This window comes from Tenrec ecaudatus, chromosome 15, assembly GCF_050624435.1.
Source record: "Tenrec ecaudatus isolate mTenEca1 chromosome 15, mTenEca1.hap1, whole genome shotgun sequence".
Classification (NCBI taxonomy): Eukaryota; Metazoa; Chordata; class Mammalia; order Afrosoricida; family Tenrecidae; genus Tenrec; species Tenrec ecaudatus.
In genome coordinates, this window is record NC_134544.1 from 6,320,402 (window position 1) to 6,338,441 (window position 18,040).

An 18,040-nucleotide genomic window follows, 5' to 3' on the forward strand; every position below is an offset into this window, starting at 1 on the left:
GAACAGTTTTCAAGACATGAATGCCACATATCATACAATTCAATGGTTTAATCATATAAATAAAGAGATATGCAATATCATCATCATTGATGTTAGAACATTTTCCTCTTTCTGGTACTCATTATTATTAGTTCCTTATTTCCCCTCAACTTCTTGCATTATAACCCTAAGTAAGTAATAATTCAATTATACTCTATGTGTAGATTTACATATTCCTTTATTTTTTTGTTAAAAGACATCACTATAGGTAAAAGTTTTTGGACCCATTCCCTCAATATGCTATTTTGGTTAGGTACTGTCGAGAAAAACTAACAAGTAAGACCGGCCAACTTTGTGTTGTTGTCTATAAGGCCACTGTGAGTTTTCTTGCTCATTGATATGTTTGGGTTCATTGTTGTGGTTTTGGGTCAATCTATCTGACTAAGGGGCTCCCTCTTTCAGAATATCTTCTTCTTTAATGACAATGATGTCCCAGCCAAGGAGATTTCATTTGTTTTCATTTATTTTGGCAAGAGAGTAATAGTTCAGAACCACAAATTCAATATATTCCACATTATTAGCTAGTCAAAATAAGGGAGGGGAGTGTTTAGTGGAGCTGAATGTTCATATAAATAAACCCGGGAAACATATTATTAGCTTGGTGAAAACTGTAATCCAAACCCAGAGCGTTTCGTAGTGAGGGGAGTGAAGCTAGCTGATTAAGAAGCAAGAGGATCATGAAACTTTCAGAGTGCATTTGGAACGTCCTAGTCAATGTAATTTAACAGATAAATGATATAAAATTATAGATCTAAAGATGAGGAAAACCAGCATATCAGCATCAAAGTTAAAGAAATCAGTAACTATTCTTTTACAACATAATCTAAATCAATAGCTTTCTCATATATAATAAAATTAGCCAATAAAGAAATTTACATTCATAATCATGCATTCACTATACATCATTAATCTATCAAGACACAAAAGGAGGAGAAAAATGATGCAAAAAGATCTATAAATTTGATATCTTAAATTTACATTTTATATTTTATATTAGGAATTCAAAAAATTGGTGGTGAAACTATTGATTGGTTTTTAGTGATTTTGACAAAATACACTCCAGATAGCATCCATTGATAAAGTACAATCAATCTATATAATCATGTCCAAAGAAAATGTGAACATGTGTCCATCCACCTGTGATCTTTCAATGCAAAGAGCATCTTTATTCTTACTTGGCACCCATAGATTCAGAAATGCTGATATATTTATTACTTCAAACAATGCTGATTAAAAATTATCCATTTGTGAAACATAAATCATTAGAAAGTGTCAAAGAGTAGCATCTTTATTAGAAAACATGTGTTTAGCATGCGCTAGAGAAATGATCAGTAAACTCATCAATCAGGATGTATTGCTAGCCAGTTGCACCCATACATAAAGTAGGAGGGCTCCAATTCAAAAGAGAAAATGCCTCATGTCCAATTTCTACTGTTGTTCAAAATCATGGATCTTCAATTAATAGGTTTTAAAGACAGACATTGTGGCAGACTTTGATTACAATGCAATATTCTGGCTTGGGGAAACGTTAAGCTTCTGCATTTAGGAGAGTGATGGCAAGTTGGGAAAGGCTCCTTAATCTGCTTAGCATTGCTGACTACATAGTTGGAATGTTTATTTTTTAACTCACTTTTGAAAGGAAAGAAAAGTTAGTAAAAACGTGTTGCTATTAATATAAATGCATAGTGAGCTTCCTCAAAAATGCTTGGAAAGTATTCTCATTAGTAATTGCCTTGAAAATGACAATGTGATGGATTTATTTTGTGTTCAAGTTTCATTATTTAATATTTCTTACTCTGATCTTTTTTCTGATGAGAACTTTCAAAAGAAAGATTCTTCTTTGAAAAGAAAAGCAAAAGGTGACTAAGTTTCAAAGTTGACACAATCCACTTACAATTCTTATTTTGAGTGTGATTTCTTCTACATATTGGGGTACTTTACAGTATACTAATATATTATTGAATAAATGTATATTTTACATTTTCTTGACATATTATTTACACATAGTTTTAACAAATTTTGCAATCATCACCACAATCAATTTTAGAAATTTTCTTCTTTCCTTTACTCATTGTTAGTTTCCCATTTCCCCCACCTACCCTGCTGTAACCAAGACACTATGAACCCAAATACTGTTGTTTTCCTTTTATTACCTATCCTAGATTTTATACATTTTATTGCAAAGAGATATCAAGGCAGCAGAGCCTGGTGACTTAGTGAGTTAAACATGAGACTGCAAACCCCAAGGTAAATAGTGCAAAGCAGCCAGCTGCTCTAAGGGAGATAGAGGAGGATTTCTAATCTTGTAAGGAATTACAGTACCCTAAATTCACAGAGGCAGTTCTATTCCATCCCATAGGATTGCTTTGAGTGTGACTTATTTTGATGGGAGTGTGTTTGGAGGTTGGATTTGAATGATATAGTAGTCAACAAAAAATGAATGAGGAAAAAAAATGGTGGTTTGAGTCCTGTTACTTTTACTCTATCACAAGAATCACTGATGCTACACATTACTCTCGACATTGGGAAATGACCTTGATGACCTTATCCCATTTTATGTCAGGAGTAACAGGAAAATGTGTCAAAACATAACCACTTTCTATGTAGAGGCAGTCCTCAAACGAAAAACAGAGCGTGCTCTTTCTGGGATTTTAATGGACAGAGTCTAGCACCTTCCAAGGTTGGATTAAATGGCTGCACAAGCAAATGTGGTGAAGAAAGACGATGGTGCTCCGTTAACAAAAGATACAGCATCTGGGCCCTTAAAGGCTCGAAGTTAAACAAGCGGCCATTTAGCAGAGAAGCAACAAGCACACATGGAGGAAGCACACCAGCCTGTGCAATCATAAGGTGCCAATCTGATCAGGCAATAGGCATCAGAGAACCCCCAAACAAACACACAAACAAAAAACCTATTGTTGAAAATGGTTAGAGCAGAGACCCAAACCCATCTATAGACAATGGGAGATCCCCTCACAGAGGGGTCTCTAGGAAGGGATGAGTCAACCAGTGCACAGTATAGTACTGATGAAACACACAATATTCCTCTGGTTCCATGAGACTTCCTCCCCCCTTCCACCACCCCCTACTATCATGACTTCAATCCTGCCTTTCACTGCGGGCTAGGCCAGAGCATGTACACAGGTACAGATAAGAGATAAGTCAGATAAACCTGTCAGGAAAAGAGTAGCAATGCCAGTAGGGTAGAAGGAAGGCCGAGAGAGGAGTGGTGAGGAAATCATGGAGTAAGAGAGACTGTGTTCAGTGTAAGATATCTAATAATAATAATTTATGATTTATCAAGATGTCTCGAGGATGTGAGGGAGTGGGAAGGATCCAAAAGAGGAACTTATACCAAGGGCTCTGAAAGCCAATATTTAGAAATTTATGATGGCAACATATGTTCAAATATGCTTGATACAATTGATGTATGGATTATTATAAGAGGTGTAAGAGCCCCCAATGAAATGATCTTAAAAAAGGCAAAATATATAAATAAATAAACAAATTAATTAATAAAATCTCCTGGGGTTTTTGTCACCTTGTATTGAAATGTTGGGAAAAAGACAAGGTAATCGTTTCCTTAGGGGGTGACCTTCTGGAAGCAGATCTCCAACTCTGTACCCCAGATACCCTTTTGTCTCTTTAAATGTTCCAACTTTTAGTTTGTATATGAGAGCTTCATTCATTGCACTACCCTGCTGCCCTTGTGCTAAGAACAGAGCACTTCAATGTTTTTATAGAAGAATCCATTCATTTTTAATTCCATTTTCCTTTCAAAAACCTTGTGTAAAATCAAAGAAAACTGACACTACATTCATATGGAAGGTAAAGAAAATGCCAATAGTGGAAAATGTAATATGTTTTCATTTCTGAAAGAATATCATATTATGCAATACAAGGTATCATGAGATAAATTTCTAAACATACTAGGGTTCTAAGGAAGACGATCTCTCTTGAAATGTAGGTCTGAATTTTTGTGTGTGTGTGGAAAAAAGTAGTAAAAACTTGAATTTTTGGAGTAGATAGGTATAGATTGGATTATCACCTAAACTCTTACCTTTCTACTACGAGAATGCTATGAATCAATATTTTACTCTATATTTTCTTCGCATTTTTCTCTGTCACTCACAATACAGAAAGCAATAAAGATGAAGAATAGAGTCAGTAAATTTGCAAGACCCATATACACCCAGAGGCAGATTACATAGTTCTTCCAATTATTTGTTCCTTTCTGGCCAGCTTTGAAGTGCTACCTCCGCAAAGGCCGGGACTTACCATGGAGTTTTCTCTGACAAATGGAGTGTTTAGAAACATGAGATGAGCTGAGGAGCAGATTTCAACACAATATCATGGACTGACTTGGCCTCTTCCACTTCTGTCATGTACTTAAGGAAGAGCAGGATCCTCACAGTTACTATCCTAAGTAGCATGGGGAATAAAGCTCATACTAACCCACACTCGGGACCTCTCTCCAGCAGATCTCAAACTTCATCATTCAAATTCCAGCCATATGGAGTTGGAGACTGGTGATTGCAAAAATAAAGAGAGGAATGGGTTGAATTAGTGAAAGAAAGGTTAGAAAAAGAAAAGATAATCAAGAGAAGAAAAATTAAAAGCAAAGTGTTGCTACAAACCACTGTTGTTCTTAAAAATAACTTTGTATTTTGAGCCAAGTGAATGTTTACGGAACAGATCATCTATTTTATATTCATCAATTTATCCATATATTTCCCTCTCATTGATTACAGTCCCCTCAATTCAATATCACGTATCCCACTTCTTCCCTAGGTTTCTTGTTTCCATTTCTCCCTCTTTCCTAACTGTCTTGAACTTTGTCCTTGATTAAATGCTCCTCTTTTCCCATCATCAAAACGTCTAGATCATGCCAAAAAGAAAGTAAATTCATGACAATTGCAGAATAAGTTGCCATCCCCAGCCCGCCCATTCCACTCCCTGATCTCAGTAACTGCTAATAAAGTTTAGTGTGTATGTAGAAACAAACAGAAAAAACCTCACGAGCAGCCATCTGAGATGCAACTATTACTCTCTCCCTGCCCTGGGAAAGAAGAATGAAGAAAATAAAGACACATGGGAACAATTATTCTATAACCCTGAGACCAGAAGAACTAGATGGTGCCCAGTTATCATTACCAACTGGTTTGAGATGGATCATATTAGAAGGTCCTAGGTAGAGTGGTAGCAAAATGTGAGCAAAAGTAAAAATTGTAAAAAACCAACTAACTCATGCTTACTGGTTGGATAGAGACTGAAGAAAGCCCTGAGACCACAGCAATTTGCTGTCTTCTAGGTGTGGAACTGAGTTCAATCCAATGGCTCACTTTGCAGCCAAACAATAGACACATCTAAAGGAGAACATTAACACCAGGGAAATAAGCTGCAGCCCTAAGGATCATCAAGTATTTGAGATAAAAATGGCACTATTCACTCAAGAACAAAGTACAGAAGACTTAGGAAAGAAAGAGGAAGGAAGCAGGAAACACAAGAAGGAACTGAGGTCTGTGATGTTACATTGTGAATACTGCAAACCATGACTTGAAACAAAACATGCATGGATTTTTGAATGGAAAAACTGATTTTCTCCTCATCAAATGCACAATAAAATATTAAAAACAACTACAAAAATAAATGCTGCCATTTTGATGCACAGTTGTTGACTATTCTAAGGCATGGTCATTTTACTAGTGTTACAGTTCCTCTTATATTTTGAGACTGTTACACAGCAAAACTAACATGCTAAGTGCTGGCATTTTGCTGAATATTCCTTCTTATATATTACTAAAAACCTGCCCGAACTAGTATGCAAACTCAAGCCTTTCAAATTGATGACTTGTTTGTTCATAATTCTTATTGTGCACATTAAAAAATTTATTATATTTATTAATGTACATTGGAAGATGTATTTTTCTTTTTAGTTGCCCTTTTTATTAGAAAACTTCTTATAAGAAGTGAGGCAATAAAAAAAAAGAAGTAAGGCAATATTGATCACTTGGGTGCTCATGGGAATTTCTTCCCCCTTTTCACAAAATAAAGCATTAGAGATAAGTTTTCTTTATTATGTACTTCTAAATTAAGAATGTATGAGAGGATAAATTTATGGCCTACATATAAACTTGGTCAGCAGAAAATGTAGCTGGATAAATATGAGAATCAAGCAAATTAAGTGAGTTTCCTCTTGGACTCATTATACTAAGGACACTCTTTCTATGTCTTTGAAAAACCTGGATAATACAGTGTTTAAGTGACTCACAGACTTGATTTTATCCTTTAAAAAAATTATGGATTAAATTAGCTCAACCACGTGAAGAACATAATCACATCTCTGCTTTTAAAATTGTCTTACTGGAACGCAGACATAAAATAAATTAGACAGAGAAGGACGGAAGACAATGTGGTTGCCAGGTAAACTGCCAATGCCCATGAACGGTATGGCAGAATGAACTAACAGTTAGTGGCAGAGGCACTGGAAAAGGTAGCTATATATAGTTAATTCACTATGTGCACGTTTGCTTTGATGGTCATTTTCTCCCAGTAGGTGCCACCATTTGCTTGGTTCCATGCCATGTAGATTGGACAGGTCAACTCAGAAACTTGCTTCCCTTGGTCCGAGGACCATCCCAGAATAGCACAAGGTTGAATCATTGTGATCAATCTTCCTGGTAGTTTTAATCTATCGGAAGTGTGGGCATATCTGTGATCAGGATATATCAGTGTAATTATAATTGCATATGGTCCCTGATAGAGAAACAAATGACAGTGACTTTGGATCTGAAGAATTAAATCAATAAGCATATGTGTGCTACTGAACATTAAAGCATAGTGAATTATTTATGTGGCTGCTGTCAGGAGCTGTCTTTTCCATTCCAAATCACAGTGACCTTATATATACAACAGAGAGAAATAGTCTGGTCCTGCATCATCCTCACAGTCATTGCTTGTTTGAAACCACTGTTGCAAGCAAAATGTCAATCCATCCCATTAAGGGTCTTTTCATTTTATGCTGACCCATTGGTTTCTCAAGTGTGATTACAATTTACTTGGACCCACAATCCATATCCATGGTAGTGGCAGTCAAGAAATCAAATACCAGATGAAAATGGGGAAATCTGTTGAAAAAGACTTCTATACGGTGTTCAAAGATTACTTATCCACAGTGAAAGTTTAGGGAACATATGGTCATAATAGACTAGTGAGGAAAATAATCAACCATGTACATAGTTAGATTTTTCAATAATGGAATTTACACAAAATAAAACAAAGAGCAGCATCAACTAATACACGCAGTAAGCAGTCCCGAAGTGATTTCACTGGACCAACATTTTAGATGAGACAATACCTCTGGTTCAAGATCTTAAGAAGTCAAAGGCTGATGGCAAAAATTACTGAAAAATATAACAAAAATGATAAATTTGCATCTTTGGAAGATTATTTTCAATCTTTTAATGCTAACTGGAAGAGAAGAAAACCTCCGCAAAAAGATTACAAGTCATTATGATATACACACAAAGAATAAGGTCAAGAAGAAAACACGAATACCAACCACGTTGGTAATAGAAATTCAAAATAAATATGACCATTAATATTAAAGCAATTTCTTATGTATTGTCAAGAATAAATATAGATAAATGATAACGTCCAATAATTAGGAAGTAGTTGAATTGGAATATAAATTGTCATGTACAATTTTGAATAATGAACGTGTAGTGTTTTGCAAGTGCATGTCAAGAACTCATAAATTGGTGCACCTTTTAATCAATAAATTTATTTTTCCAAGAAGATATAATAGTATACAAATATAAAACTACAACAAGATTTTAGAAAAGAGAAATTTGCAGTTGCAATAAATCAGTACAAACTTAGTTAACAATGCATTTAAATTTTAATTCTTTCATAAAATTAGTCATTCAGTTAATTAAAAATTATACACTATATCTTTTCAGGTAATGTGCCCATTCAAGAAGAGCATATACATTCATTGTGTGAGTGCAGGTTTCTTGATATACAATTATTCTTTGATATAAAGTTGTCTGTTACACTTTTATGTCTCTGGATTTGTTTCTCCAGTCAACCTGCACACTCACACAATGAATGTATATGCTAATTTTTATTCACTAGGGAGTATTAACTAGATAGCCCTAGTTTTAAAAAAAAATGGATAATGGTAATATCAACGGTGTGTGATGCTACTGATTCAAGTTAGCACTACAGACAACAGAGGACCAAATTAAATTGTAATCCTGATTCCACTATCAATTTTGATGGCTAAGATATTTAAAATAATTTATTCACTACTTTTCTCTTTTGAAATTTATTTTCAATTCACAAGATCCACATGAAAGGGGAAAGCAATAAAAAAATCCAAATGAACTAATCTCCTAAATTTGGGATATATCTTTCATTGTAAAACTAAAAGGGGAATAAAAAAAAACCCCTTGATTTTAGGAAACTTACCTTACACTGTGGAATTATTACACACAGTCTAGTAAGTGGCCCAGAATAAGGTAGGCATGCCTTGGGACTTGGGGAAGTAGTAACAGAGTCCTCTTTTCATCTCACACAGAGCAAGTACACATATTCTCATTGAGTGACATTATAAATATAACCTACATGGCTTATTCAATCATAAGATATTTTTTGTTGCTGGTTCCCATGAATTTGACACCAACTCATTTCCCATGAGGTTCCCAGTCGCATGCTATCTTTGGGACATTTGTTTCTTTTAAGGAATTGCAATTTGTGCAAAGGTTGCCATTGTATTTTATGAAGAATGCGCTGTCACTCTGGTGTCTACCTAGTTTGCTGTACAATTTAATTAACTTCTAGTCATCCTTTGGGCCTGATCATCTGTAGGCACCAACAAAAGTAAATCTCTTGGCCCTCCATGCAAAACACTGAAATGTAAGAACATGATTCAGCCCAGCTGTTTTAAAACATCAAAATGCCATCAACCTCACATCCTTCCTGCTCCTAAGGACTTGGGAAGCCCAGGAATGTTTTCAGGACAACAAAGAGAACCAAGTCTTTCAGACAGATGGTGACATAATTGTGGTCATGAAAGAAAAAGAAACTGCAGTTTTGAAATGAAGGATTAGGGTCAGCGAAGTAGGGGGAAAGGAAGATATATATATATATATATATATATATATATATATATATATATATTAACATATATGTCTGATAAAAAGACATGAGTTTATCATCCGTAACTGAATAAACTCACTACCATCCAGTTGATGACAACTCATAAAGGCATTAAGAGGAAAACTAATTGAATAAAAATGGTAATGTATTTAAAGAGGTAAACAAATATATTGGAAAATATGCATCAAAGGTAGTCATTCCAAAAACCTCAGTGCCCTAGAGTCAACGCTGACTCATAAAGACAAAGTAGAATGACACTGTAGGTTCCTGGGAGGATCACTCTTTACTGAAGCAGAGAACCTCATCTTTTTACATCAGAGACTGCTGATTCCAAACTGCTGACCTTGCAGTTGATAGCCAGATGCATAACCACTGTGCCACAGGGTAATTCATATTACAATGATGCATAACTGTGCATGCGTGTTGATAACTAACATTTGAGAAACCAATGAGAATTCATGTTTGTGAGAAGGAATGACATCAAACTCTCACACATATGTTTGGAGTGTAAACTGCTGCAACCATTTTGGAAAATATTAGCTTATTAAAAGTAATTCAACAAGTGCATCTGGTACAGCCATTCCATTCCTAGGTATTGAACCAGAAAAATATAAACCGAGTTCAAAGAATTTCTGGAATGTGACTTACAGTGTTCTGATAAACAAGTTCAGCAGCAGAAGCACTCATTAGCAGACATGCCAGGCAATTTGGAAGACTCGGCCACCCAACAGACAGAGATCCATGCTTGTGTCCATTTCAAAGAAAAGTGTGCGATAAGATAATGTGGTTATTGAGTGATATCACTAGTGTGACATGCAAAATAAATGTTGCTATAGATAATTCCAAAAGTTGTTCAACAGTACATCAAAAGGGTGTTGCCATAAATTAAAGTCAAATACAAAAGAGAACATGGAAGGAAGGATAACGTTGCTGAGGTGAGATGGATTGTGCCCCAAAGCAGAGAGTATCAGGCAGATATTCACTGTGTTTTATTAATTATGCAGAGACATTCAACTGTGTGGATTATAACAAATGCTAGATGACATTGAGAAGAATGGGAAGTACTGAACACTTAATTGTGCTCATTCTGAGGCTGTACATAGGCCAAGAGGCAGTATTCTAACAGAATAAGAGAATAACGAATGGTTTAAAATCAGGAAAACTGTTTCTTAAGACTTGTATCCTTTCACCATACTTATTTTATGTCTAGGCTGAGTCTATAATCAGAGAAGGTGGATTCTCTACAGACGAATTTGGCATCAGGATTCAAGGAAGTCTAATTATAAACCTGAGATGTGCAGATGACACAACTTTACTTGCTGTTGAAGATCAAGATTGCAGCCTTTAGCATGTATTAAAACTCAATGCAAAGAAGATTCAAGCCCTCATGCCTGGTCTAAAAGGTAACATCAGGACATACAGAGAAAATATCATAGTTGTCAATGATTTAGGCTTGCTTGGATCCACATTCAATGCTTATGGGAGCAGCAGTGAAGAGATCAAAGGATACACTGCATTGGGGAAAAATCTGCTGCACCAGACCGCTGATAAGTATTGACAAGCAAGGGAGTTAGTCTGAGGACTAAGGAGTGCCTGACTCAAGCCATGGTATTTTCAATTGGCTCCTATGCCTGTAAAAGTTGAACATTGAATAGTGAAGATTAAAAAAAAACAATTCACTTGAATTTTGGTGCTGGAAGAGAACACTGAAAGAGTCTTGGACTGCAAAAAGGACAAACAAATCTATCTTGGAGGAGGTACAGTCAGAATGCTCCTTAGCGGCAAAGGTGGAGAGTCATGACCTCACATCCTTTGGACATGTTGTCAGGAGAGACCAGTCGCTAGGAAGGTCACCATGCTTGGTATAGTAGAGGGGGAGCAGAAAAGAAGCAGGTCCCGAATGAGATGAATTGATGCAGTGGCTGCAACCACGCATGGAAACATAGGAACAGTTGGGAAGATGGCACAAGACCAATCAGTGTTTTATTTTCTTGTTCCAGGGTTGCTAGGAGTCAGACCTGACTCTATGGCACCTCAAAGTAGTAGCAGTAAGGAAAAGAAAATCAAACGGATAGCTTATTCCCATTTGTATTGACATATATTAGGCATAGTAAAACATAAATCTGAAGTGTAAAATTAAGTACTTTTGACATATTTTTAAACCATAGATCTGTTACTCAAAGAATGAAAATATTTCCAACCAGGGAGGAAACTTTATGGTTATTTTTCAGTCACTATTCCATCATTCACTGATGGCTGGTAAAGGTGACATTTTTTTTCATATTACAAGTTAAATCCATGTCTTAACCAAAGATATTACATGAACACACTGTATTCATCTGGGTACTTTAGAGAAACTAATTCTCAGAAACTCATGTATAAGAGAGAGTTTATATAAAGGTTAAGTACATATCAAGAAAACATTGCAACCCAGTGCTGCCCAAACCCACAAGTCCAACATTAATTCATATGTCCAACACCAATCCACCAAGTACTTCTCCATCTCACAAAACAGATGCAATGATGCCAACTGCAGGAGGAAAGCCAAGTCAGTGGACTTTTAAGCATCTCAGTGCTGGCAGGGGTCTCCACATGGCTGCTCCAGCACCCAGGGCTGCATTGAGAAAGGTCCATGTGGTTTCTCCTCAGGGATGTCCTGCAGTAAGTGAGCCTTACCAGCTAAAGCAGGGAATTGGCTAAGGCAGCTGCACCCTGGTCCAACCATGAGAAAGCAAGAGATCTAAAAAGAAGAAAGGTAAAGCTCACTGAGCCATTGATCCCTCCACCCTTTAATTAACATCGCATGTGTATATTAGCTAGGTTGGCACAATAAATGAATAAACCAGCACACACACACACACACACACACCTTCAAAAATGAAATAGTTCTATGGAGATCAATTGACACAGCAGTTAGGAACTCGGCTTGCTAACCCAAAGCATTGAAGCTGTAACCCACCAAATCTTCCATGATTGAAAGATGTGACAATCTGCTTTAGTAAAGACTGACACCCTTGGGAACCCTGCAGAACTGTTTTGCTTGGTCTTATAAAGCTGCCATGAGCCAGAATGTATAATATTGCAAACCGTTTTATTCCTCCTCCAAAGAGTGTTCCCTTCATTACATTTTAGAAACATATTATGTGTGTTCTCAGAGTAGAGAGAATATTGAGCAGATACAGCTAAAGGAAAAAAAAACCTATGTGAGAAATTTGCTTATTCTATTTCTCAATAGGATATATAGAAAGCTGTTATTTTTATGACTTTTTTGTGTTTATGATTTTTTTAATTCCAAAATATTCAAATATGCAATTTTATCACACTAATTTTAGATATCCCTGATGAATTTGAAAATTCAAAAAATATTAGCTGAAGCAGATTGTAAAGGTATGATTTTGGTTAAATAATGAAGATACTAAAAAACTTCCAATAGATAAATTTGATACATTAAGTAACTTGTTCAGAGAGCAAGTAAGAATATATATATATAATTTTTCCCAGGAGAATTTTGTAGAGCACCTTACTTTGTATATTTTCCTCCTTTCAGTTCAGGTCAGAGAGTTCATATCTATTGCTACTTTTATTTCTTAACATTTGACTTCCGTTTCTTTTTGCACTCTTCCTCTTTCTCTCAGGCTTCATTCAGTCAGTGTGTGTATTGAAAGGGCTGAATAGAGGGGCAGAAGTGGCTGCAGTAGCCCCACTTTTCAGAGACATTCCAGGGTGCCACTGCTCCATAACTGACTTATTGATTGATTCTTTACTCCGGACTTTGGTGACATTGTTGCTCTATTTAAGCTCGAAGATGAAAAGTCTTAGTCTTGAAAGTGCACTGGTATAAGAGGGAGTCCACAGTACTCTCCATGCCTGAATAGCACTTTGCACTTAAAAGTATCACTCAACAAATAGCACCCCCAAAGTAAATACCAGCTGATAAGTTTCATAGAAAAATTTTTCTATCGCATCTGTGTACTTAGACTCTTTAAATAACCCAAGGATTTTCTTTTAGCCTTCTTTATTAATATGTCATGACAGTGGAATAACTATTGGCCCAAAATAGAAGAGAATATTAGTATTTCCCATTCAATATCATTGCTATATTTGAATGTATTTCATCCTGGGTATATTTTGATAGATCTATTTTCTTCTATTGTTATTGGTCATCCAGTTGAGTCTGTCTCAATTGGTAGCCCTAGGTTTGCAGAGTAACCCTGTTGGGGTCTCAATACTGACATTTCAGAAGTAGAATTCTGGTACTTTCAGTTAATGTTCTCATGTATTTGACCCACCAACACCTGGGCTAATATTCAAGAGCTAACCATCAAGTCATTCAGGGACTGGCTAACTAGAATAGATGAGGGGAATATCCATCATCTATTGTACTTCTAGTTCAATAATGAAAGGTTTTGCAATATTTCTTTTGCCCCCTAAACAAACTAACTAATAGGCATGCCTAAAGTAGGTGATTTCCATAGAAGACATCTTTGTCTTACGTTGCTCTTGTTGTAAGGTTTTCTTTGCATATTTGTTAATCTGGTATGTTTTTCTCTGTATGAAATCAAGGATGTGTTACTGGAATAATGGTTTCTTGGAGGTCTTGCAGGGGAGGTTGAAAGGAAAGGGGTAGCTAATAACAATTAGTATAAAATAGAAGAAAATATTCTAAAACTGATTGTAGTGATGATATTACAATTTCTTTAATATAATAAAATATTGAATTGCATTACATTAAATATATTCCAATAAAACATTAAAAAGTAAATGACACAAATAATAATAATCCATGAGTTTATCACTATGAATTCATTATGATCTCTGGATGTTACAGTTCATGCTTTGCATCAACTTGCTGTTTGGAAAGTCTTAGTGTCTTTGCACTTACGACCTAATAATCCTCAATGAGCAGATCTTCTTGGTGGTATGTTGGTTTCAATATAAGTGAACACTCTGGAGAAGCTTGCTTGCTTTATTTTTCCTTTCTGAGTTGGAGTCTTCCATCAAGCTCCAATATATAAGCTCCAATTCTGTAGACTTGAGCAAATAGTCTGCTCTGTGGCTTGTTTATCCAGGAAGACTTCAGCAGCCTGTCATCTTACCTATCAACTTTGGATGCATTTGTCATTATGACAACCTTCTGACCTGCTATTATTCCTGCATTCAGTTTAAGGGGTTTTGCTTTAGCTAACCTACAATTTAGAGCGTTGGGTCCTTATCTGAAGGCGCCATGGTGAGATTGTCAGATAAATATTGGACTGGAAACCCGCTGACCTGCAGGAGCGAGATGAGCATCTCCGCTTTATTCAGATCCGTAGCCTCAGAAACCCTGCATCGAGTTCCTATGAGTCAAAATTGATGCCGTTAATGGTAGGACTGGGATTTGGCCTTCTTATACAAGTAAAATAGAAATGGAAAGCATTTGCACAAAACAGCAAAAATATCCTTGACGAGCAGTTGAAAATGGTAACAAAGTATTTCAAAGAAGAAGAGCATTTAACACAAAAGAACTAGCTATGAAAATATAGCACAAAGAAAGGAAAACCTGTAAGGGAATAAAAGGCTTGGACAGTAGAAGATGATCGAAATGAAAACAGAAGAAGAAATGCAATGGATGCACATACTTAAGATGTACAATAAAACTCTAATGTAGATGAAACGTCCTCACATAATAATGTAGAAGAACAAGCAATAATCGTACCAATATTTGTAAAGTTGAAGACGTCTAATATACTTTTTAAAGGACACATTATAAAGCCCTAAAAAAACAGCACAGAGTAACCAATACCAAGACAGAATGTAGTGAAATATATTTAATTAAATCCAGAATATGTGGCCATCCCCAAGATACCAAAGTTTCCTTAGTGAAAAAGAATAATAGGCTGCTTTTCATTGTTTCTTTTGTTTCTCTTTGTCTTTGAGGAATGCAAGTCAAGAGAGTCATTTTCAACATAGTTTTTCGACCAGAACAATACATCTCCCCAAATAACACAACAAAGGGAAATGCAGCAAAATACCTCAAACCAGGCCTATAGAATTGCAGAAGGAATATTGAAGAAGTCTGTAAAAACCAGATAGTCAATTCTATTTGTACTTTTCCATGCACTCGGTGTCTTTGTATGACACATAACATTGACACCAGATGCACAAAGAATTGTAAAAAAAAACCCTATTTCACATGAATATCAGTAAAATAAATATATAATTTTCTAATTTAGTTCATTATTCCTACGTTGCCATGATTTTTATGTTTTCAATACTCTCACACAGTGTTTTATTTTCTCCAAAAGTTTAAGCTGTTAGTTTAGCTTTATACGATTTTAAAACATTACTTATATAAATATTTAATACAATATTTTATGCTGATAAATGTTTTAGCTCTATCCCATAAGGATAAGTTATGTTTTCATTTACACTCTTTTCTACAAGACATATATGAAATAATGTACTTTATTTTTGACCAAACGGCAATAGGATCTGTTCTGAAGAATAAAGGGAAGCAAGAAGATTCTTATGTTGCTTATTGAAATACTCTATGGTAAAGGAAATTTTCAAAAATCAAGCAAAATTTCAAATTCTGATTAATAGAATCTGACTTGATAAAACATGGCACATACTTAATATCACATCATCCTCTGGTATAAACATAACATAATGTTATTTACAGATAATCTTGGAATAATCTCTGAGGTATATTGCAAAATTTACACATAAACAAAATAAAGCAAAAGATAAAATGAATAAACTTAAGCAAACCTATGATGTAGTATAGAAAGTTTTAAGGGTTAAGTGTGTGTGTGTTTGTGGGTGTGTGTCAAATAAGAGGAAATGATATTTTGTTCACATTTACTTGAATTTTTAAAATATATAGGAAAATTGTATGAAAAGAGTAAGAAAAAAAGTGTGCAGATAAAAAGAGACTGGTACCAACATGGGACTGTGCGAAAGACAAAGATTCTCTGTCACCTATAGCTTGTTTTCCCCTTTAAATGGTGATAACGATGTCAATAGTTTTTGTTGCTATTGTTGTTGTGTGCCCCTGAGCCAAGGCCTATGAATAGTAACCTCATACACAACAGAACAGAACACTACCTGGCCCTCCACCATCCTTACCATTATTCCTGTGCTGGGGCCCACTGTTGTAGCCATGGTGTCCATCCATCTCTTGGAGGGTCTTCATTTTCCTGCCCTCTACTTCACCAAACAGGATGCCCTTCATCAGGGACTAATCTCTCCAGACAAGTCCAAAGCATTTAAGATAAAGTCTTGCCATCTTTGCTTCCAAGGAGCCCTCTGGCAGTATTTGTCCAACACAGATCAGTTTGTCCTTTTAGTAGTCCTCGGTACTTTCATTTTAATTTTCTTCAACTTTATCTTACGTATGAGCAACTGACACGTGAGCAACTGATGTTCTCATATAAATACTTCCATAAGAACATATTTTATTTTCCCCTAAAATAGTTTTTGCCATATCTTACACAATCCAATATATCCATCCACATACAATTCTGTTGTCTGATTCCGTCAAGTTTGGTAATACAGTCATCAATGCTATCATCTCTCTATTCATCCTACATACCTCCTCTCTTCCTGTACTCGTAGGGAACCATTACTCCTGCTACTGTTTCTGAAGGATTGTCTACCTTGGCTTTCATGTACCAACCTATCTAAACTATACAAATCAACATACACAAATCGAACATAATTAAGGTTGTGCAACACATAAAAACAATAACAGTAAGGTGAGGAAATATTAAAGAACTAGAAGATACTTATGTGGTTCATCAGTGTTATACCATCTCTGGGTGGTAGCAGGGGAAGGGGTGATAAAGGAGTGTTTGTAACAGGAGTTCAAGAAAAAGGAAAGTATTTGGAATTGAGTGTGGTAACAATTGTACAACACTGCTTGATGTGATTGAACTATGGAATGTTAAGATATCTGTAAACTAAATAAAATAATTTTTAAAAAGAAAATATTAAATATGAATCAAAAGAAAATATTGACTACTACTAAGAAAGTAGCAGAAATGATTCATTATTTATTATCAGTGTGTTACAAAGAATGGAATATTAAATGACTATAAACAGAACATTATTTGAAAATTTTCAAGGATGAAATATATAAAACACATAACTCATATGCAAATCACATGAATATCAGATACCTTGGAATCATTGCTACTTAAATCAAGGAACAAAGTATATTGAACACCCAGACATGTTTTCCATTTACTCTCTAAATCATATCTCCTCTTTTTACCTCTCACCCCATCATCAGATTGGTTTTTATTAACTTATACACAACACAGATTTTTTTAATGTTGCTGAGCATAAGTGCACATCATTATTTCCATTGCTGTGCAATAACACATTCTGTGAATATGAAACATTACATCCTTTTTGTATTGACAGACAGCAGAATGTTTTCAGATTTTAATAATTTTACCATGGGCATCTCATGACATGCCTGTAATGTCCTTCCATTTCTGTTGGGTATTTTGACAAAAATTAATTCCATAAAAAGAAATAGTTACCATTGTATCAATTTGTCTTTAAAATATGAGTTTCCCTGGTATCTTAGGAAACACTAGTCATTGGCTTCCTTTTTAATTTGAGCCATTCGGGTAGATTCCTCGTTGTATCTCCTTCTAGTTTTTATTTGTATTTTACTGATGGCTAGAAGTGCAGTTACAACTCACAAGTCTATAGTTTGTATATATATCCACTTTTACAAAGTATTCTTGGAATTTTATCAATTATTGTGCTTTTGTCTGTTATTGATATTAATTTTCTCTGGAAATGCCTACTTAATTATTTAAAATGTTAAAATATCTTTATTAAAAAT